General features: G+C 32.5%; 1 long non-coding RNA gene across 1 annotated transcript in view; it reads left to right on the plus strand.

Annotated features, from left to right (window-relative positions):
- LOC139429122 (uncharacterized) overlaps positions 1–24,421 on the plus strand; it is a 228,155-nt gene that overhangs the window by 151,724 nt on the left and 52,010 nt on the right. The window lies entirely within an intron of this gene.

The raw sequence follows: 24,421 nt of genomic DNA on the forward strand, positions 1-24,421 counted from the left end.
TTATGAATGAGTTTTCTAAAACAAAATGGTAGTCATTTTTCACGGAGTGAATAATAGCAGTGAATAATAATCATTATCCACGGGTAGCCATCTTGATCAGACTAATAATGATTATTTGAAACGTTAAATGTTCAAAAAACGTCAATTTAATTAAATTTTTTAGGAGTTTCTAAATGTTTGACATTAAAAAAACCTAAACAAATTCCTTTTTTCGTATGATTTAAGCATAAATTAATTAATTTTTGTAAAGAAAACGACGTTTTATAAAACTGACATTTAATTTTGACAAATTGTTGTGAAGTTGGTTACAGTTAGTAACATTGAATTTGGGTCACATTGACGTTTTTTGACCTTTATCAAAAATTTATTTAAAAAATTAATTTATGGAATCAATTTCAATAGTCATGGACAAAGTATAGTATTCTACTCGCATATAATGAGCTATTATTCACTCAGGTTAATTATGCCACTCGCTACGCTCGTGACATAAACTTAACCTTCGTGAATAATAGCCCTCATTATACGCTCATATAATAATATACTATTTTTATTTAATCTTATAAAAAAGAAAATAATAGTATATTACAAGACTAGTTTCATAAGACACGCTTGAAATGCACGAATTCAAGTTGAGAAACGAGTGGCGAAGCCACGAGTTTTTTTAGTGAATGAGTGTCTAGTAAGTCTTAGAAACGTGTTTTTATGCTATTTTTTGTAATTCGTGTTTTTATCCTTTTTTTTAACGAAAATAAAATAAATTTTGACAATACGTACGAACCGTTGAAAATAGAAATTTGAATTGAACAACAATACAACAAAATGTATTTACATGAAAAAAATGTTTCATGTACACCTCCCGAAATAAGAGAAATTGCTCAGAGTTCAATGTTCTCATCATTGTGGACCTTGTATTCGATGGTAAAAACCTGTTTAAACATCCATGGAAAAAATTGTCACATTGACAACTAGAAAAATTAATGACTCAATGTTACCAACTTGAACTGGGAACTGAATCGGATGCTGTAAGGGGTCTCATTACAGCACCTGTTTGAGTACTGTAATAGCTTTCATTACCGTCGCGAATTACAAAAATTAAATTACACAAAATAAAATCTCTTCTCGAAATCTGTTTTGTTTTGAATATAAAAACCTACCAAATCACAAAACTGGCGCAGTCAGTAGGATTCAGAACAAAAACAAAGAAAAGCGGAAAGTGATCAATTTCAACGACTATTGAAGTAAATTTTTTTTCACAAATTGGAAACCATTGTGGTTACACTAAGAAGACAACCACTAAGAACCATTGGGGTTCAGAAAACGACAGGAACCAAAGGAAATAGTATCATCGCCGAAAAACTGGACGGACCTAGCAACGCGACCGGAAATCGAGTCCACGTCGTTAGAATGCTTGCGTTAGCATCTCTGTAAGTACAACACATTTCCTTTTTAAAATTTAATATTATTATTAAAATAAAAGTAATTTACCATACAAAATTTTTAAAACTAAAACGATCTACATTTTATAATTGTTTTATTGCTTTTCAAAATTAAGATCATAAAGATGAAACCAAATACTTTAAACGCTTCTGCCTCTAGCGTTCCCGCGAATAGTAGCAATACCTTTATATCGTATGATACGGCGCTAAAATTAATTAATCCTTTTGATGGACGAGCCGACATGCTTCATAACTTCATTGATGCGGTAGATTTCGTGTATAGTAAATTCTTACTTGTGCGACCTTGTCTTTAATCAAACTTTTAAAACTTCCAACATTAAAAACCGAACCTGAAAATTTAGTTGTTTTTGGAGTAAACGGAACTCCTTTAAAAGTTAATAATAGTATCAATATAAAAATTGAATGAATTGAAAAATTGAAACAAATTACCCCAAAAATTATACATTTTGGATATTGATTCGATTTTTGACGGAATTTTAGGGTTAGAGTTTTTGATTAATAATAAATGTATAATAATAGATTTTGTTACTAAAGAATTGAAAAAAAAAAAACGCCTAATCGTACCATTCAACTGCACACTTTCGATGAAACTATTAATACCGTAAATAAAATAAACAAATTCTCACAAATTATTCATCCAAATTCTCAAACAGTCATAGGAGTGGGTTGTAAAAATTTTCAAAATAAAAATTATGTAATTTGTCCGGAAATAATAATTAACCCCCATTTAAAAATACCTCATGCTCTTGTTAATGTAAAAAATAACACGTTTTTAACTACTGTTCTAAACACATCATCAAAACAGTATACATACAGTTCTCCATGCTACAGTCCTGTTTGGATGGTTCCAAAAAAGGTTGGTACTGATGGGAAAAAGCAATGGCGAATGGTCGTGGACTACAGAAAGTTAAATGAGGTAACAAAAGGCGACAAATACCCTCTACCTAATATTGAAGAAATGTTTGACATGTTGGGTCGAAGTACATATTTTACCACCATAGATCTCGCGTCGAGTTTTCATCAAATAGAAATGGCGTCTGAAGATGTCGAAAAGACGCGCCCTCCACCTTCCAACGCGCAATGAATAGCGTATTTCGTAGTTTAATAGAAAACAGTTGACTCATATACATGGACGATATCATTATATTTAGTCAATCTCTCCTGGACCACTATACAAACATTTCGGACGTAATATAAGTACGAAGGCTTTCACAGCCGGTGTGAATTAAACTAAAATTAGAACTAAAACTAGAACTAACACTAGAAACTTTCGGGTTTTGCCGTTCGTCTTTTAATAAAAGGTTTGACGTTTCGGATGCCATGCTGCAACCCGAAAGTTTCTAGTGTTAGTTCTAGTTTTAGTTCTAATTTTAGTTTAATTTCGAACGTATTTAATCGCTTACAAACATCAAATCTTAAAATAGAACCCAGTAAATGCCATTTTTTGAGAATAGAGGAATATTTTTAGGTCATGTGCTGAAAATGTTGTTCTCTTCTAATAGCATGACATAGTCTAATTCCATGGTTTCATTAATACCAAAATAATAACACATGGCGCTGCGAAGTGTCAGTGAGTCATAAGGAAAACAGAAAAAGAAGAAAAGCGGCAAGAAGAGGAGGAAGTGAGGTTAGAAAAAAGAAATAAAATAAAATTGAAAAAACGACATGGCGGACATGATGTTTAAGCGACCGATGAGGATGTCATTTATGGAAAATGTGTCAGAAAACTTTAAAAATTTCCTACAAATAATCTGATAAATCTGATGAAGAAAAATTAACGATATTGCTGAATTGTATTGGTGAGGAAGGTATTAAAGTACTTAACACATTTAAATTAACCAAAGAGGAAAAAAAGAAGTATGACTAGGTGGTTATGAAGTAACTGGAAATTATTTTGAAGTTCGTAATTCGACCGCTAGGGGGCGTAACTGCCATAGAAAAACACAATTCTCGCATCAAATGAAATGGTTTTATAAATACTATGATGTGAATACTACAAATAAATTTTTTCCAACGTCATCTTCAATTTCAAGCAATTACTAACTTTTGTTTTTTAAATTGCTGCGTATATTTTTCTTCACGTCATTGGATAGAGATTGTTTTTCTGAATACATCCATTTTATTATTAGAATCCATGTTGCGAGATTAATAAATATAAGATATAATAAAACAATAATGTGTTTTAACTTCAGTTTCTCGCGTTTATTTTTAAATTTCCTCGGTACCGGTTTCGACACTATATTAGGTCATCATCAGCCGAATGGTCAAAAATAAAAGCTAAATTAAATTTGAAACGTCTGTTTGGTCATTAGAGATAAAATTTCACACGTAACTAGAGACATGAAACATAAATCGGTAAGGATTTATGTTTCATGTCTCATGTCAAGTGTTGTCTTTTTCGTGAAAATAATTTTAAATTGTTAGTTACGTGTGAAATTTTATCTCTAATGACCAAACAGATGTTTCAAATTTAATTTAGCTTTTATTTTTGACCATTCGGCTGATGATGACCTAATATAGTGTCGAAACCGGTACCGAGGAAATTTAAAAATAAACGCGAGAAACTGAAGTTAAAACACATTATTGTTTTATTATATCTTACATCCATTTTAAATGTAATTTTAGCAGAAAAAAGACCCGTATATACAGGTTGTCACACAAGAATGCCGCAAGCTGTAACTCTGTCATTTACATTCCGATTTTCATGAACGAAGTATTAAATGAAAAGGTTTGATGAATACTACGATTCATGCTACAAATAAACTTTTTCCAACGCCATCTTCAATTTCAAACGATTATCAACTTTTGATTTTCAAATAGCTCGGTATGTTTTTGTTCACGCTATTGGATAGAGATTCTTTTTCTGAATCCATTAATGTACAACACATCAACATTAATTGTAATTGTAGCATAGAAAAACATTAAAATAGTTTCCTAACATTCTCTTAAAGTTACTTGTGTTATACTGTAGTGTGCCATGGAAAAAATAAAAAAACATCTTATAATTATCATTTGCAACTGCTTCGGGCATTGAAATAACATTTAATGACCGTTATCAGTTTTGCGCGTTATTTCTTTCCATGGCACATCACAGTATTACAGAAGTAACCAAGACAATGTTCGGAAAATGTTTTAATTGTTTTTCTCTGTTAAATTTACAATTAATGTTAATGTATTGTACATCAATGGTTTCAGAAAAAAAATCTCTATCCAATAACGTGAAAAAAAATATACCGCGCATTTTGAAAATCAATAGTTGATAATCGCTTGAAATTGCAGAAGGCATTGCAAAAAGTTTATTTGTAGCATGAATCATAGCATTCAACCCATTTCATTGGATACTTCGTTCATGAAAATCGGAATGTAAATGACAGAGTTACAGCTTGAGGCGTTCTTCTGTGACAACCTGTATATACAGGTGCTTTTTCTCTGCTAAAATTACATTCAGAAAAAGAATCTCTATCCAATGACGCGAAGAAAAATATATGGAGCAATTTGAAAAACAAAAGTTAATAATCTCCTGAAATTGAAGATGGCCTTGGAAAAAATTTATTTGTAGCATGAATCATAGTATTTATAAAACCATTTAATTTGATACTTCGCTCATGAAAATTGGAATGTATATGACAGAGTTACAGCTTGGAGCGTTTTTTGTGTGACACCCTGTATATTTGAGTGATTTTTGAAAAAAGTTAAACGGAACAGTACTATTTACTTCACAGACCCTTAGTCACCATAAATATTAGTGAAAACTGCATTTTGATATCTCTATCCGTTCTCGAATTATAGAAGAAGATGTTAAAAATTAATATATCTTAATCGAATCAAGTTACCTTAGCAAACAAATAAAGGAGTACAAAAATGTTATTACCTAGAACCTCCCTTCACACTTTATCCAAGCTTAGAACTGGTTTAAAACTACTTTTGAGACGTGTTTAAAGACCAACTGATCAATGAAACATCAACAATGATAATAAAACAAAATAAACGAAAACACTTATTGATAGAATTATTTAAATTTTTGGCAAAAATAGCTCACAAATGTTCGAAATGCCTTCCATAAACCTCCATGCATTTATTTAATCTACTTTCGACGAATAAAAAAAAAATGCTGTTTAAGTCTCAGTCGTATGGCATTTAGGGCCGGTTCTTCAGTCGCTAGATAAACTCTAGTTAAATAAATCTCGGTATAATTTGAAACGTTAATTCTCGTCAGTTTAAAGATCGATGTATCGAGAACCGTCAGATGAAAAAAATTGCCGTTAGCTTTATTGTATTTACTGAACATTTCTACATAACATATGTGAATTTGAAAATTTTCGGCTCCGCGGTTTTCCTAAAATCGCGAGTTAAATGAAAAAAGTAGCCTATTTTTGATGGTGCCGGCAACTTTGTCTACTTTGTGATTTTTTTTCTCAAAAACTATCTGACGAAAAAAAATTCAAATTTGAACAGGTGGTACCATGATGTGCATATTTAATTTTTTCGATATTCCATATAGTTTCGCGGAAAATCGCGGTTTAGTAAGATGCGATATAGTCGAAAACGGCTCGTCGGATTTTAACGCGGTTTTAACCAAAATGTGGTAAATAATTGTGTTTGTCGAATCCTGTTATGGGTTTTTCAAAGTTTTGTCTCTTTAATTTTTTTAGAACAATTTACGCGAGCTATAAATTAAAAAGAAACAGAAATAAGCCATGCGGGGAGAAAGGGGTTCCGTTCAGTTGGAAAAGATGGTGCTGGTGTGTGTTCCAGCCTGGCTTCGACGTGGCGTACTGAAGTCTAGTCTGAAGGGATTCCGGTACACCTTGCATCAGAACGTAAGAGACGTCCAAGACGCGTCATAGAATATGAAATATATTATATATATTATGTATAATTATTTTGTATTTTTCTGTTGTATTTGTTTATTTCATTTTACCTTTACCATTCACGCATATACCATGTAATATATTGTAAGATATTGAAAAAAATACGCGCGAAGGTAAAATGAAATAAATAAATATTACAAACAGATACAAAATAATTATACGAAAAATATTCCAGGGCGTGGAATGCGTCTCTTATATTCTGAGACGGAACTAGCGGTCTAGCCAGTCTGGAACACAACCAGCACCACTTTTTCCAACTAAACGGAACCCCTCTCTCCCCGCAGGGCTTGTTTCTATTTTTTTTTAATTTATAGCTCGCGTAAATTGTTTTAAAAAAATTATGGTGACAAAACTTTGAAAAACCAATAACAGGATTCGACAAACATGTTCGCTCCGCTTAAGCTATTTGCGCAAATATGACATGCCACCCCCGCCAGGGGGCATTATCTCGCTCACCTCGATCTCGAGCGTTTCGCAACGTGTGTGCCGCATCGCCTCGCTTTTGTTCTTACGCTTTCTTTCCGCATTTTCTAAGGTAATTTTCTTTTCTTTATTTTATTTATTATTATTTCGACCTTTGTTATTAATTAAAGAAACAATTTATTTATAATCATTTTTTATTTTAATTATTTCTTTGAGTATCCAGCACCTTCACAATCGCTTATTGTGGCTCGTATTTTTGGAGCGCACAAAACACAATTAATTACCATATTTTGGTTAAAACTGCGTTAAAATCCAACCAGCCGTTTTCGACTATACCGCACCTTACTAAACCGCGATTTTCCGCGAAACTATATGGAATATCCTCCCGTCCTTCGGACGGGATGTTAAGCCGTCGGTTCCGGTAACCAGTCGTTATCACGCATGTGTTGGAGGCTCGACTTGTGTTGGCGGCGGTAACTCGTCTCATTAGCAACGATTAATGCCCCACATTAAGAACACATTGGTTTACCACCAGTTCAAATTTGAAATTTTTTCGTCAAATACTTTTGGAGAAAAAAAATCGCAAAGTAGACAAAGTTGCTGGCACTCTCAAAAATCGGGTAGCTATATCTAAAGGAATTTACGGTTTGGTTTAAATTACCGTTCAAGTATATTATATTGATTGTAAATTATAATTTTAATAAAAGGTTATAAAAACTGTAAAATGTTGTTTTGATTTAAAAAATTACTAAAAATTATTTGAAAAATAAATTCAAAAAATAACAAAAATTCGTACAGTACATTTAAGCCGTTCCTGTCCTATACGTTTAAGATGAGTCTCCGTCACATAATGCCGAAGAGGCCCGGCCGTCGTAACCTTCCTCCGCCCCTCACACCAGCGGAAATAGATTCGCGCGGATTGCTTTAACTGTCATTATAAAATCGCATTGAGTACTTCATGTACAATGAGGGTTAGGGTTTTATTCAATTTCATCAGGCGGTCAAAATGATGTTAGCATCAATCTCATACGATAACTCGTTATCGAGATATCACTATTTCACATAATGTAGTTTTTTTTTAAAATGGATCGTAAAATTCAAAAAATAAAAACACTAGCATGTTTAGTACACTTTAGGCAATGTGTGGTCGAAATTTAGATTTTTTTCGATGAACCGTTCCCGTGTAAAAAAATCGCAAAGTCGAATTTCTTCGTCGATCGTCCGAAATCGCGTACATTTTTTCATTATATCTGTGACAATTACTATACGAGTGGGAGCAAAAATTTGAAATTACCACACATTATAAAGAATTAAATTTCGCGTCCAACAAAGGTCTCGATTTTTTCTACGGAGTAATAAGTAATACCGGCCGGCCTACGGAATAAACCGGCCGGGCCTCTTCGGCATTATGTGGCGGGGAGGCATCTTTAAACGTATAGGACAGGAACGGCTTAAGCGCACTGTACAAAGTTTTGTTATTTCTGCATTTATTTTTCTAAACAAGTCACACTATTTTTTACTGGCAACTACAACAATTTATTGTCTGTAGATTAGCGGTATCACTGTTGTTATTCGTGGGTTTATATACGGTCTTACACAAATGAAATCAACAACACATTTTTACACAATATATTTGTCAAGATCTTGATGTGTGGCTTTATTGTTGATTTGTTAACGATTACTCTGGAAATTATATTGATAAGGCAGTGAATATATAAGGAAATTTCTTTTAATTAATTGCATTCATAAGTTTAGCAAGAATGAAGTTTAGCATTGCAAGAAAGAAGTCAAAGAAGTAATTATTAATGTAAGAAAATTTTTTCAACAAGAAAAAGGTAAAGGTGAACCTATAAATGTGAATGCCGTTGTTACACGAACCGCACAAGCTGTTAGATAGTAGGAAAGAACTAATAAAAATGTAAGCAAAGAATGCTCAGAATATAGAAACATAGAAGCTCCTAAAGAAAGGTCATGATATTCAACTTTTACATGGGCAAAAACTTTCCTACTGTAAGAGAACTTTTTTTAAAAATTACCTACGAAGATTCCGATATTTCTACATTTTCGGCGAGCACACTCTTAAGATGGTTAAAGCAGTTAAATTTTTCGTACAAGAAATTAAATAGCAAACCAATTCTAATGGAGCATCCGCAAATGTCACCTCAAAGGTAAGATTTTTTATTGAATATGGAAAATTATAGAAATAGAGGTTGGAAAATTGATTACAAAGACAAAACATGGTGTGGCGCTAATTATTCGAAAAAGTTTGGATGGATCGAAAAGGCATCTCCATACACCGTGTACACATTCGATCGTTACCACGGAGGAATACAAGATATAAACGGTTATAGAGGAGGAATTGTACGACCATCTGGCTCTGGCCAAAAAGAGTTATTATTCTACACATAGGAAACGAAAAAGGATTTTTGGAAGGTTGTCTTACGTGTTTCATATAAGTGAAAAAAAGAGGAATGGTTTCGTCATGTTTTATCGGTAATACTTTCAAAGTCCGTTATAGTAGTAGATCAAGCAACATATCGCACAATGCTAGATCCAGTATATCGAAATCCTACAAATGCTTGGAGAAAAAATGATATTATTGCCTGGTTATTAAAGAAAACGTTCCAATTCCCGATGAAGTTGATGAATTTTCAAAATTGACGAAACTACAACTTTTACGATTATCTAAACCATACCTTAATAAAAACTTTTCTTATTCCTATTAGAGTTAATGTTGCGGGTGTTGAAATGTCTCTGAACAGGATCGGAAAGGCCTGCTCCAAACGGAAAGATAATGAACCGCTCCGAAAAGCGTGCTCCCAAAAAAAAGATATGTTGCGATAAAAGGATGCTCCGTCAAAAAGCAAATGCTCTCTCCGTCAAAAAGAAAATGTGCTCCGTCACAAAGACCTAAAGATTAACAATCCTTGTATTAATGAAAATTAGGTTTTAATTAGGATTAGAATAGTTTTTTTTAATAAATATAAAAGGAATGAATGACACGTGGAGTGAAAGGATTTTTTTTGAAGTAAAGAAAGGAGGATTGCAAGTTTCAGGAATAGCTGTGTTAAATTAGTTAATAAAATAATAATTAATTCATTACCGTACCTCAGATCGTCGAGGTCTATGTTCCAAAAATAACGTTGTAACGTGAAAATAAATGAAAGTCCGGAATGTAAATCCTTTGTCGTAATTTATTTAGATATTTTAGATAAATCACTACGATCTTCACCGGTGAAAGATGAATCCGATAATTACGGATTGGTAATCGACCCAAAAATTTATTACCAAAATGTCGCCAAAAATACCGAAAATTCTGATACCGTGCTTTCACTAGGACAGTCGATGAACAAAAGAGAGAGATTTTGAAAATTCGTTTCTCAAATACGATACGGGAAATCCAAAAAACGAAAACAAGTAATTATGCCATCGGGTGGGGAAAGTAGGATTGAGAAATACGAATCTCGAATTCGTTGCCAAAAATAATAATTAAAAATTAAAACAAAAGATACATATAACAGATAGAAGATAAAAGAAGATTAAAGAAAATAAAACGTAACAAAATAATGCAAAAGAAAACAAAAATTTGTACAGTGCGCTTAAGCCGTTCCTGTCCAGCACGTTAAAAGATGCCTCCACGCCACATATGTAGGTAAGATAAAGGCGCGACGTACTGTCTGGGACGCACCATCTGTTCCGATTGGCCCCGCAGAGCTTATTTCTGTTTCTTTTTAATTTATAATTCGCTTAAATGGCTCTAAAAAAAATTAGAGAGACATAACTTTGAAAAACTGATGACGGTATCCGATAAACGCGATCGTTTGATATATTTTGTAACGGCGTCTTGCTCAACCGCGATTTTCCGCGAAACTGCATGGAATATCGAAGAAATAAAATATGCCCTTCATTAAGAACACATCAGGCTACCACCTGTTCAAAATTGAAATTTTTTCGTCAGAGAGGTTTTTAAGAAAAAAAATCGCAAAGTGGTCTATTTTCATTTAACTCGCGATAAAAAAAAAACACCGATCCGAAAATTTTCAAATTAACATATGTTACGTAGAAATGTTCAGTAATTATAACAAACTTTTCTGCAATTTTTTTTATCGAGTGGTTGCGAAGATATCGATCTCTAAAGCTAAAGTGAGGGGCCTTGACTTTTTGCACGGATAGCAGTGGCGTCTTACTGATTGTTACTTTTTTATCACCGTTAGTTCGTTTCGTTACAAACAGTTCGAAATCTATGAAAATTTTGATTAAAACATAAAAAGATGATAAACAATTTTTTTTTGTAACTGTTAAATTTTCCTTATCAAAAATACGATCCAAAGTGAATACAAAGCTTGAAATGTTACCTACCTAACTTTGCTAAATAATTTATTTAGCCTTGTCTTATTTAAAATAAGACACCAACTTCCTATCATTATTATTGTTTTATATTCGTTATTGTTTTATTCGGCGTACCGACCCGACGTCGCGACATATGATGAGATCACCATCTTGAAAAAATATTTTAAGATTCGTCAAGTCGCTTAAAAATCGGACATTTTTTGTTTAATCGATGGGAAATTACTCAAATAAGCCGTTACAAATAAAAAAAACGTGCGGAAAAGTGTAAAACGACGAACGTGACGTCACTTTCCCTGACGTTATCAACCATTTTATGACGTAACATGAAAACAATTTTTGAAGTGATTTTTCGGTAAGTTTTTCACTATTCCGCACTTTATTTTCATTTTTAACGTATTATAGGTAATTTCACACCGATAAAAGAAATCATTGATTATCAAGCGGCTAGACGGACCTTGAAAAATTTCAAAAATAATTATTGCTGCTTTGTTTAGGATGGTGATCTCATTGTGTCGTCAGGTATCCGGATGAGTGGCGTCGGGTCGAAGCGCTGAAAACGACGACGATCGTATGATGAAAAGTTGGTATAAAATGTAATTAATTAGTTATGTTAATTAACAACTTTAATATAGGACATTTCTAGCTTTATATTCGCTATGAAGAATATTTTAGATTTTTACGACTTTTTTTTTTTTTTTTTTTTTAATAAAACATTAGAAAAATTTTTGTACGGAATGAGATAAAGGTCGGAGCAGAAATTGACTTTAACCGGAGCCTAACACATACCATTACTGTCTGGATGATTCGATTTTCAAAGTCAACTTTTATCAAGTTTTTTCTAACAAAAAATATGAAAAGAAAAATCACTTACCTTACCAACTTAATGTTGCCTAAGAGACCACAAAACAAGTGGTCTTTAGTGACCATGGCCCTGCTTTTAAAGCAAAGTTTTATCCCCCCCCTTTTGTCTCGGCCAATAGTATAATTGAAATTGAATGTTCTCTGGAGGAATAAGAGAGGTTGAAGAAACTTTATTATTTTATAAATTGTTAACAAATAAATATTACAGTAGAGCGTCGATAATCCGGACGTCAAAAATCCGGTCCGTCGATAATGCGGATTCACTACCGATGAAAAAAAAATTTCATTTCTCTTTTTCTGATTGTACATACAAAAGACAAAGTACAGTGATTCCGCATATAACACGGTACTCTTATAACGCGTTTTCATACTATGCAATTTCATGTCTCTGTATAACACGTCTTTTCCTCCATATAACGCGGGGATTTCCCGCGTTCCTTGAAAGTTATAATGATTTGTATACTTCATAATCATTAGTTTTCATCATATAAGTATTTTAATTAAAATGTTTTTAGTTTGAGTTTAATGAAACACACATATTTTATTCAAAACATAGTATTGAAGTATTGAATGCAATTAATGAAAATTTTGGGGTTCAATTTCTCCCACCTAACGTCACAGCTATTTTCTAACCAATGGATCATGGAGTGATCGAAAAAATGATAAAAATCGAAAGTGTGGCACAGTTCATTAAAGAAATGAACATTAAAGATAGCATTTACATACTTGCAGATGCTTGGGATTCTCTCACCAAAAGTAACTCACAAAGAACCTGGAATAAATTATGGCCTGAAAAACAAACTGTTGGTGATGATTGTGATGAAATTGCAAACGAAAAATGTAGTATAAACGAAGTGGTAGAAATATGCAGCAAAATCCCAGGATTCGATGAGATAGAAATGATGCCGATGAGTGGTTGGCTATTGACAAGAACGATCCTAGGTATCAGATTTTGAGCGACCAAGAAATAGATTCCGTGGTGTCTAAAGGGGACGCAGAAACTATTGAGTCCGATAGGAAAAATGAAGATGAAATTGAGGAGGCAGGGCCAACACATTCGAAAGCTTTTATTACAACAGACTCCGATGACATGGCATGAGAAACAGACGGAGAGTACACCAACCCAGCTCATTCTATTAAAACGAATCAAAGATTTGGCCGCAAAAAAGCGAATTACTACTGTAGTTCAAAAATCAATAACAGATTTTTTTTAAGTGCACTAACACTGTATACACTCTACCGCATTCTATAAATACATATTGTACATTACATATGTATGTACTTCTACATATCCTTTTATTAAAATACATAATAAGTTAATATTAATTAATGGTTTTATTTATCTATTTATTAATTGTTTAATCACAAAAGTGGATTCGTTGTTTTCGAAAATCCGGACATTTTGATACAGGGTACGGTTTATTGCAAAAAGAACATAGGTATATATTGTATCGGCTTCTCTGTATGTCACAGGACAGAAAGATGCTCTTTGAAGGTGCACTTCAAAACTTAAAGTTATGCTTACGATTTAGATGTACTTATTTTTATGTTAGTCGTGCCTGAAGACGGATCCAGTGAGGACCCGAAACATATGTAGCACCGAATTTAATTAAAAATTATGACATTATTGACACCGAATTGGCAAAAAGAGCGAACAGGGTGATGGGACAAGTTTGGGGATGGGGAGAAAGAACTTTCAATTTCTATAATGAACAACATATTTTTCTTGATAAATAAATTTGGAATTAATCTTTTATCGCTTTCACTGTTACTGCTGTTGGGAGGACATATGTTTTCTGCGAGAAAAGGTAGATCATTGTGTATATCGTGTAAATAATGAGGATATTCAATATCAACATCAAAAATGTAACCATAATCAGCTTCATCGGATACATGATTAAAATTAAAATTTTGAATTTCAGTATCATCTAACCATTTAAAGTCTCCAAAGGGTTGATTCATAATTATCCATATATTTATTATTGGCTTTAGCATGACGTAAAATACCCCCACGGATGCCTTTTTTGATGAAATGAACTTGATCTATATTAGTCAATAATTCAAGTTTAATTTGTGTAAATTTTAACATTGCATCCCAAGTGAGTCCTGGTGTGGTGTAATAATTTGCTGGGTCTAAATTTTTCAAAAACATCTCCCAACAAAAGAACATCGATCTGGAGGTATAGATCAGACTAACCTTTTAAATTTTGACACTGATATGTTTGCCAAACTGTTTGAGCGTGTAAATAATCTGGATCAGTTATATTTTCAAAACTTAATTTGTTAAAAAACTAATTTTTCAAGTGAATTTATATAATTGAAATTGCTTATTACATGGGAAAAATTTTCGTACATGAACGAAATCCTCCTCTATAAGATTACTGGACAATGAATCGAGTGAGGATGCCATAAATCGAAATGAATCCAAAAAACGTAATTTCATAAACCGATTTTTAAAACCGGATTGCTGCTTTTACTGAAACTTATAAATTTTTCTTTATTATTAGGTAAAACACCAATACCATTCATGCCATCTCTTTAACAAATAAATGTGCATCATAACAGCTGAAATTATGGAGAAATACAGGGATAAATTTGGAAATTATATACTTATATGACAATGGTCATGCACCTTAACTACATCTTTTCCAAAAGGTGTTGAGATGTAACAAATGTTTGTTGCTTTAAATGCAATTAGTTCTTCAACAGTTAAGGGGGTCATGGGTATTACATATTTTATATATTTGTGATAAATATATCTAACATCTTCCATGAATTTTAAAACGAAAACTTTGGGACAGTCGAGGCCGGTATATGTTTCAAATTTACAACAAGTACCATACACAGTATAAATCGTTCCAAATTAGAGCTTTTTTGAATTAACATTGGCTGAGATATGGGGTTTTAAAGAGCATGGTGAAATTTGCCAAAGAGAATTTAAAATCAAAATAACTCGAAAACGAAAGACGCTAGGTACCAATAACTTTTATGAAAGTCAACATATTTTTGTACGTACAATGAAAAGGTGTAATAAAAACTATAGATGTTATGGTTTACTTCCGGTAGACCGCAAGTGGCGGCCATCTTGAAAATATTTTAGATCGAAAGTTTCGAATGAACAATCCATGCTACCAAAATTTCAAAACTGTACGAATAGTGGAACCTAAAAAAGTTCTAACGAACTTTCTTAATTTGACTAGGCGTCATTTTGCCAATAATGATTTTTTGCTTAGTTCTACACACCGTTCCGTGGTGAGGGACTTAGTTGAGGGACAATGGAAACGTTACTTTCTATAAAAAAAAATTTTTAAATAAATAAATACAGGGTGATTTATAACATATGGAGCAGATTAAAAGGATATGTACTAGGGGCCAAACTGAAGATATTTTCTTAATAATGTTTTGACTACAACGTAATAATCACAAAGATATAGAACGCTAAAGTTGTATTAATGGCCGAGCATTTCTTACGATATACGGTATTGCACTACGTTTAAATTCAAACTGCGAATATTTCGGGGTTACTTAAATGCTGCCAATCCAGTTGATTTGGTTACCTACATAGACAAAGATAGTAATATAGTTGAGGCTTGGTCTACTGCGCATCTAAAAAACCTTAAGAGTTTTAATTGCGGCCATTTTTATCCAATGTGGCTGAGATAGCAATATACTACTATCATTGTTTATGGCTGGGAAGTAGGATGGAAGTAAGTTAGTTATTGTGTTGTTCTTTTTCATTTAAAACCTAACGTATAAGTGATATATGTATTTAAAAATACCTAATATGCAAATTATATTTATAAATTACCCTGTGTGTAATTGATTATACTCATATTAATATGGTGAATTATTACGGTTTCAAGAAGGAGATTATTGTTTTTGTGCTGAAATACTTTAAAACAATAAATTACTATAACAATATAGCAATTTAAAGAATTCTTTAAAAGAAATTAGAACAATTATGATTGAAGAAATTGTTTTCAATCACAGGGCATGTAATATATTGATATAATGGAATAAAATATTTAAATAAAAGCATTGCATAAAGTGAGAAAAAAAAATTACCTGAAAAGAATAAGGTTTTTTCTTTCAAAAATGTAATAGTATATTAAAAAACTAGTTTCGTAAGACACGCTTGAAATGCACGAATTCAAGTTGAAAAACGAGTGGCTAAGCCACGAGTTTTTTAATGAATGAGTGCTTTAAGTCTTACGAAACGTGTTTTTTATGCTATTTTTTGTAATTCGCGATTTATCCTTTTTTTTTAACAAAAATAAAATAAATTTTGACAATGTAGGGAAATAAAAGGCATTTTTATTATTTTCATATCTTATTTAATACTTTGACCGCCATTGCTTACCAAAAGTAATCATTTCTTTGTTTTACTATGAGAAAATAATCCTAGAACGAAAATACTTCCAATCTCTAAGTGTTAAAATAGTATGAATATTACCCTGGAAATTAATTTACAAATTCCTATTACGGATCTGCTTCAGCTGCTTTGCTAAATAGAGAAACACGGTTAATATATTCCTGTTGCAGTCACATTGGATAAAAATGGCCGCGACCAAAACTTTTAAGTTTTATTTCGTACGCGCAGGAAGAAGCGCAATCTATATTCTTTTCTTTGTCTATGGTTACCTAGCATAGGATATGTCATTTAACAAGTATTTTAATTGTTCTTTACTGAATATCGGCGGTTCCCAAAAATGGACGATAACTTAATTAAAACATTAACATGCGATATCTATGTAACTATTAAGTTTTTAACAAAACATTATTAAGAAAATCTCTTCAGTTTGACCCCAAATACATACCCGTTTAGTCTGCTCCGTATGTTATAAATCTTCCTGTATATCACGAAAACACATAACCTGGCCAAAAATTCCCAAAGAAATCACTTTATAGAATACAATAAAGGAGATTCCCCCTTAATAATAATATACAAATAATATATATTTCTTAACAATTTATGAAATAATAATAAAGTTTTTTGTGTATCTATTTAAAATCTATTACTTGTCGTCAATATATTATATATTTTGTCGGATACTATCGGTAGTACATATGTATCTCTCTCAAAAAATCAATAGAAGAAACTTCCCAATAAACAAAATTCAAATATCCGAACTAGAGATGTGCAAATTACGTGAGTCACGCCGGGTCAAGATGGGTCATGCGTGACCCATCAATTTTTGTACCACTCACGTGAGCGTGCGTGATCGTGAGCAACTTTGATTTCGACCGGACCCGGCGTGACCAGATTGGACCGATTTTTTAATTTTTCTTTAATAATAACATTTTACCGAACGCCGGACAGAACGGTATATCTCAAATGTATACAATAATTAGTACTATAATTGTTTAAGTGTTTTTTGTTTTTTTATGCGTAAAAAAATATCTGCATAAAATAAAAAAGAAGTGCGCCCCTGGACTTAGTTCGCTACGAAGCGACGGCCTATCATAAATCACGTACCTTGACGTGAGTCACGTGATTCACATATGATATTCACGTGAGTGGTGTGCGTGACCCGCGTGGGATAGATCGTGAGCGAGCATAAAAAATCACTCACGCGCACATCTCTAATCCCAACCTCTCTTATTCCCCCACAGAACATTCAGATTTCGATTATACTATTGGTCAATATAAAAGAGGGGGGTAAAACTTTACAGGGCCATCTTCACTGAAGGACGACTTTTAATCGTAGTAGCCGTAGTAGCCTTGTGAGTGTTTGAGTTAGTTTAATTCCAGTTAGTCGTTATACTTTAAAACGTTAAAACTTTATTAAATTTTAAGAATTAAATGTTCAAGAAAATGTCGAGACAACAGGTAAGTGATTTTTATATTTATATTGGAAAAATTGAAGAATAGACATGTCGCTTAAAAATCGATGATTTTTTTTTTACCGACGTAAAAATGCCTAAAACGTTAAAAATAAAAAGAAAGTGCGGAAAAGTGAAGAACTTACCGAAAAATGAGTTTGAAATTTCGACGTGACGTCACAATTTGTGACGTCACGAACCATGCTTACGACGTATTTTTCACAACACAATGGTTAAAATTGGGCCGATAAATAATTTGTTTCATATCCACGTGCACAACACGAATAATGTAAGTAAAAATAAATCATTTTCTCAAATTTAATGAAAGAATTAACAACTTTTTAGTCTTATAACGCATATTTTCGGGTGAAACATCTTTGGTTCTCGACGCATAACAACTAAAGCGTGCTAAAACGCGTTTATTAACCATCTGCCTGCTTGTGTGTTTACCCTCCCCCTACTCCGAACCCGTCCCGACATTTCGGGATTTCGCAGTTTAAATGTTAATTAACCTAACTCAAAATCTAATTTCTACACAAAATTCGGAAATAATCAGTAATTTAGGTAGATCCGAATGTAACGCTTTTTTTTCAACAAGACCATACCAATATTTGACCCACACCCTTCTCCATATCTAATCCGACATTTGGGAAATTCTCACTAATTTAAACGTAAATTAATCTAGTTCAAAATCCAATTTCTACACAAAATTTGGAAATAAATCAGTAATTTAGGTAGATCCGAATGTAACGCTTTTTTTTCAACAAGACCATACCAATATTTGACCCACACCCTTCTCCATATCTAATCCGACATTTGGGAAATTCTCACTAATTTAAACGTAAATTAATCTAATGCAAAATCTAATTTCTACACAAAATTCGGAAATAAATCAGTATATTAGGTGGATCCGAATGTAACGTTTTTTTTCAACAAGACTATACCAATATTTGACCCACACCCTTCTCCATACCTAATCCTCACGAGCAGGTATATCACTCGAAAATACGATAATACTAACAAGTTGTTAATTCTATCATTAAATTTGAGAAAATGATTTATTTTTACTTACATTATTCGTGTTGTGCACGTGGATATGGAACAAATTATTTATCGGACCAATTTTAACCATTGTGTTGTGAAAAATACGTCGTAAGGAAGGTTCGTGACGTCACAAAACGTGACGTCACATCGAAATTTCAAACTTATTTTTCGGTAGGTTTTTCACTTTTCCGCACTTTTTTTTTATTTTTAACGGCTTATTTGAGCGATTTCGCACCGGTAAAAAAAAAATTGGCGATTTTTAAGCGACATGTCTATTCTTCAATTATACCAAAGTTGCTAATTAATTGCATTTTATATCAACTTTTCATCATACGGTCAATCATCATTCTAAAGAAAGCTTGATAATCAATGATTTCTTTTATCGGTGTGAACAGACCTAAACAACGTTAAAAATGAAAATAAAGTGCGGAATAGTGAAAAACTTACCGAAAATTTACTTTCATGTTACGTCATAAAATGTGACGTCACCAATACGCTAAAGATGTATTTTACAGCACCATGGCATCTACACACACACCATCTGTCGTCATAATTTCGTTGATTATAATGCATATTTTCGGGTGAAATACCGTGTTTTTATAATTTGTTAATTAATCTAACTCAAAATCTAATTTTTTTTGGATATTATTAATTTTCTTTATATAATTTGTTATGAGTAAACAACTACGTTTTAGTCGTTGTGCGTTTAACAGAAACAAGGGTATTTCACCCGAAAATATGCGTTTTAACAATAACAAATCAATTTAATTCTTTCATAAATTTTTGTAAAAATTATTTTATTTTTAATTTTATCGGAGTAATGTTATTCACTTGACTGTGAAAATAAAAAGGGATAGGATTGGTATTACCGGTGGTGTTCAGAAAATTCATGGTTAGCATGGTTGATAACGTCAGGGAAAGTGACGTCACTTTCGTCGTTTTACACTTTTCCGCACGTTTTTTTTATTTGTAACGGCTCATTTGAGTAATTTCCCATCGATTAAACAAAAAATGTCCGATTTTTAAGCGACTTGACGAATCTTAAAATATTTCTTCGAGATGGTGATCTCATCATATTAATGACATCTGAAAAATGCGTCGCGACGTCTGGAACATCTATTGTTTTAAAACTCTTATTTTTTTATTTTGTTTGAAGAAATCTTATTAGAAATGAATTTTGCTTCCAAACCTGAAATCACCATAATTATTATCGGATTCAAAAGTTTTTGACGCTCACTTTGAACGCGAATAACAAAGAAATTACTCCATAGAAAAAATCGGGATCACCTTCGTTGGACGCGAAGTTTAATTTTTTATAATGTGTGGTAATTTCAAATTTTTTCTCTCGCTCGTATACTAATCATTACAGGTATAATGAAAAATTGTTCGCGATTTCGGACGATCGGCGAAGAAGCTCGATATTGCGCTTTTTTTACACCGGAATGGTTCATCGAACAAAATCTAAATTTCTACCACTCATTCCCTAAAGTGTACTAAACATGCGAAAAAAAAATTTCCGATGATAGCCGAACGCCTATAGACGTCCGTAATACCGGACACACGGGGGCTCAACTTTTTCGAACAAAAAAACATTACATAACCAAGTTAAGAAGTTCATTACAGTATATTAAAAGTAATTAGACAGAATTAAAATATATTTATCACTAATATCAAGGTACAATCAGCAATTTTAATTAAAATAACTGGCTTTAGCTCCCGTATTAGTTCGAAGATCAGAACCAAACTTTATATACGCATTCTAGGCATGATAAGAAATATATTTATCGAAAGAAATTCCACTTGCAAAGGGTCCGCGGGGGTGAACTACCCCGCAGTAGATTATAATTTGCTCTACCGCCCTTATTGGTTCGAAGATACGAACCAAACTTTATATACGCCTTCTAGACATGATAAGAAATATATTTATCGAAGGAACGTCCACTTGCATAGGGATCGCGGGGGTGAACTACCCCGCAGTAGATTATAATTACCCCTACCTCTCTTATTCGGTCAAAGATCCGAACCATACATTACACAAATCATCTAGACCACATTAGAATCAAATGTCCGTTAACAATTTTCACTTGCATAAGGACCGTGGGGGTGAACTACCCACCAGTAGATTTTAATTTCCCCTACCGGTCTTATTCGCTCAAAGATCCGAACCAAACTTTACACAAATCATCTAGACTAGATTAGAATCAAATGTCCGTTAACAATTTTCACTTGCATAGGGACCGCGGGGATGAACTACCCAACAGTAGATTTTAATTACCCCTACCGCTCTTATTCGGTCGAAGATCCCAACCATACTTTACACAAATAATCTAGACTACATTAGAATCAAATATCCGTTAACAATTTTCACTTGCATAGGGACCGCGGGGTGAACTACCCACCAGTAGATTTTAATTACTTAAAGCGTAGGGGTTTATTTGATCCATGATCGACCAGTTTTTGATAATTGAAATAATTAATCAATCTGTACTTTTTACTGGTTTTTAATTTATTAATTGCTTATTGTTAATCTGACATGTTTCGATAAAATATAATTAATAAATAGCTGTTAAGAATATATTCAGCAATGTAAAACAATGTTGCTACAATAATTATTTGAGTAAATAGGAGATGAAATTTCACTCTAACCACAATAGTTATTTTTGATACAAGATAGCAAAATGACACTTTTGCATTAGAGAACGAAAGAATCGTTCGAGAATGCAAAACAATTTCGCTGTCGTGTATCAAACCACATTTTTTCGAAAACTGCGTATTCTAAAGTTATAAATTAATAAAAAGACCAAATTCAGGACAATGACATTTAGAATTCATTTAATGTTATGTCAAAAACTTAACGTCACATTGATTTAACCTCACATATTGAACAAATGTACTATAATAAATTTGCATTTAAACATGAAATGAAATGATAAAACAATTAAATGTTGATTATTTTGTGTTTATAATTTGTTCATAACAATAAATTAACAATTAATAGTATCAAATCCTTTGATTGCCGTAGCTGGACGTAAAAGACTTTTACGTCCTGTTGACAAAAAACTATCGTTTTGACGGTCGTTAAGTACTACGCAAAAGACAACTTTTAATAGCAGTTTTCGAAAAAAGTAGTTTTATAATATTAAAATAACATACATTGCAAAACTGTTGAAAATTGTTAATAGATATTTGATTCTAGAGTTGTCTAGGTGAATTGTGCAAAATTTGGTCCGGATCTTCCGCCGAATAAGGGCGGTAGGGGTAATTAAAATCTACTGGTGGGTCCCAGTAGGATGTCCCACGACGAATTGCGTCGATCGATATAGGAGAAACTATGAGTAGTATCTTTCTGAAAATTTGTAGGTGCACTTATGTCGATATGCCCAACTCTCCTAAAATATTTTCAAGATTGTCGCACTTCCGGTTATACCGGAAGTAGACAACAACTTCGTTATTTTAAATGGAACCACCTATATATTATTACATATTTAGATTCTACGTCCGATTTTAATTAACTTTTACTTAAACATCTTATATAAAATTCTTACCCGTTTCTGAAATATTTACAAATTTATGTAAAAAAATTACCTATGCAGGCTTGTATGTTATGTGTATTTCTGCTAACACTGTTAAGTATTTGTTATATCTGATGAAAGGAATTTGAAGAAGAAACTATAGCTTAACTTTTGGTAGCTCGTATGTTGTCCTACTACATACAGGGTGTTCAAAAAAAGCTGCCAAATATTTATATAAGAAAAAGCGAAAAACTCAAAAAAATTAAATGGAAACCACCATATATTTTTTTAATTGTATCTGAATCTACATTAAAAATAAAGGTAACTTTATGTAAGGTTCCTTATATCTAACTATCGCCGTTTCTTTGTAATTTTCGTTTTAAATAGTTTAAGATTATTCAAAACAATTTTGTGTCAAAGACGGCCATGACTACCGAGAAACAAATGAAGGTAACACAAATGTCATTATATCATTTATAAAATTCACTATGCCCGCACGTTTAAATTATACTAATGAAGATTATCTAAATCTATTTATTATCTATGGAGAATGTAACAAAGTTTTAACAAGAACATGCGATACATTTGCTGCTCGATATCCGCAAAAACGGAAACCATCCCCGAATACCTTGAAACAAATAATTTATAACTTCAAGACACATGGTTCCGTAAAAGGAAAAGTTCTCAAAAAGAAGCCTATTGTAGATAATGAAAATGTGGAAATCGCTGTTTTAGGATATTTCAATGCATATCCGACAATATATCTCAGACAAGTTTCAAAAGAATCTGGACTTTCCAAAAGCTCAATCCACAGAATTTTGAAAAAACATAAGTATCATCCGTATTCAATTTCCATAGTGCAACATTTAAGAGATACTGACTTCGCAAGAAGAGTGAATTTTTGTGAATTTATTTTAACTGAACACTATGGAAATTATCAATTTTTGGACAATATTATTTGGTCTGACGAGGCAAAATTTACCAAAAATGGTTTGTTTAATAGACATAATTCGCATTATTGGAGTGATTCTAATCCTCACAAATTTACGACGAGTAATTTTCAAGGAAGCTGGCAATTCAATGTCTACTGCGCTATAAGAAACGATAGAGTAGTAGCGTTGCATTTTTATGAGGAAAATCTAAATGGTAAATAATTAGGAAATAATTGGTATAACGAATAATTTACAATTAATTTTAATTGCTGCAATTAATTTTTTTCTAGGCGAAAGATATTTAAACATTTTACGAAATTTTGATACTAATTATTTAGAAAATTTACCTCTGGTTGAATTAACACAAATTTTTTACCAACGCGATGGAGCGCCTCCGCACAACGGCTATTTAGTTAGCAATTTCCTCGAAAATATATTTAATGGCCAATGGATTGCTAATAATGGACCTTCCTTGTGGCCACCTAGATCACCTGATTTGTCGGTTTTAAATTACTTTATATGGGGTACTATCAAAAATCAAGTTTATAGCACGACATTGACCACTCAGGAAAATTGTATGGAAAGAGTGCGAAATGCGTTCAATAACTTAAATCCAGATTTTTTGAGAAAGGCTACCCATCAACAAGTCATCTTGCGATGCGAAAAACGTTTAGAAGTTCAAGGGAAAAATTTTGAACATTTATTAAAGTAGAGTTAGTTTTCTCATACTTAGTACGTTAAATACAAATTACTTAATATATAATTTGTCATACTTTCATTTGTTTCTCGGGAGATTGTTTAAAATGTTGAAGTTATGAATTATTTGTTTTAAGGTATTCGGGGATGGTTTCCGTTTTCGCGGATATCGAGCAGCAAATGTATCGCATGTTCTTGTTAAAACTTTGTTACATTCTCCATAAATAATAAATAGATTTAGATAATCTTCATTAGTATAATTTAAACGTGCGGGCATAGTGAATTTTATAAATGATATAATGACATTTGTGTTACCTTCATTTGTTTCTCGGTAGTCATGGCCGTCTTTGACACAAAATTGTTTTGAATAATCTTAAACTATTTAAAACGAAAATTACAAAGAAACGGCGATAGTTAGATATAGGGAACCTTACATAAAGTTACCTTTATTT

Source organism: Onthophagus taurus, chromosome 2 (genome assembly GCF_036711975.1).
Source record: "Onthophagus taurus isolate NC chromosome 2, IU_Otau_3.0, whole genome shotgun sequence".
Taxonomy (NCBI): domain Eukaryota; kingdom Metazoa; phylum Arthropoda; class Insecta; order Coleoptera; family Scarabaeidae; genus Onthophagus; species Onthophagus taurus.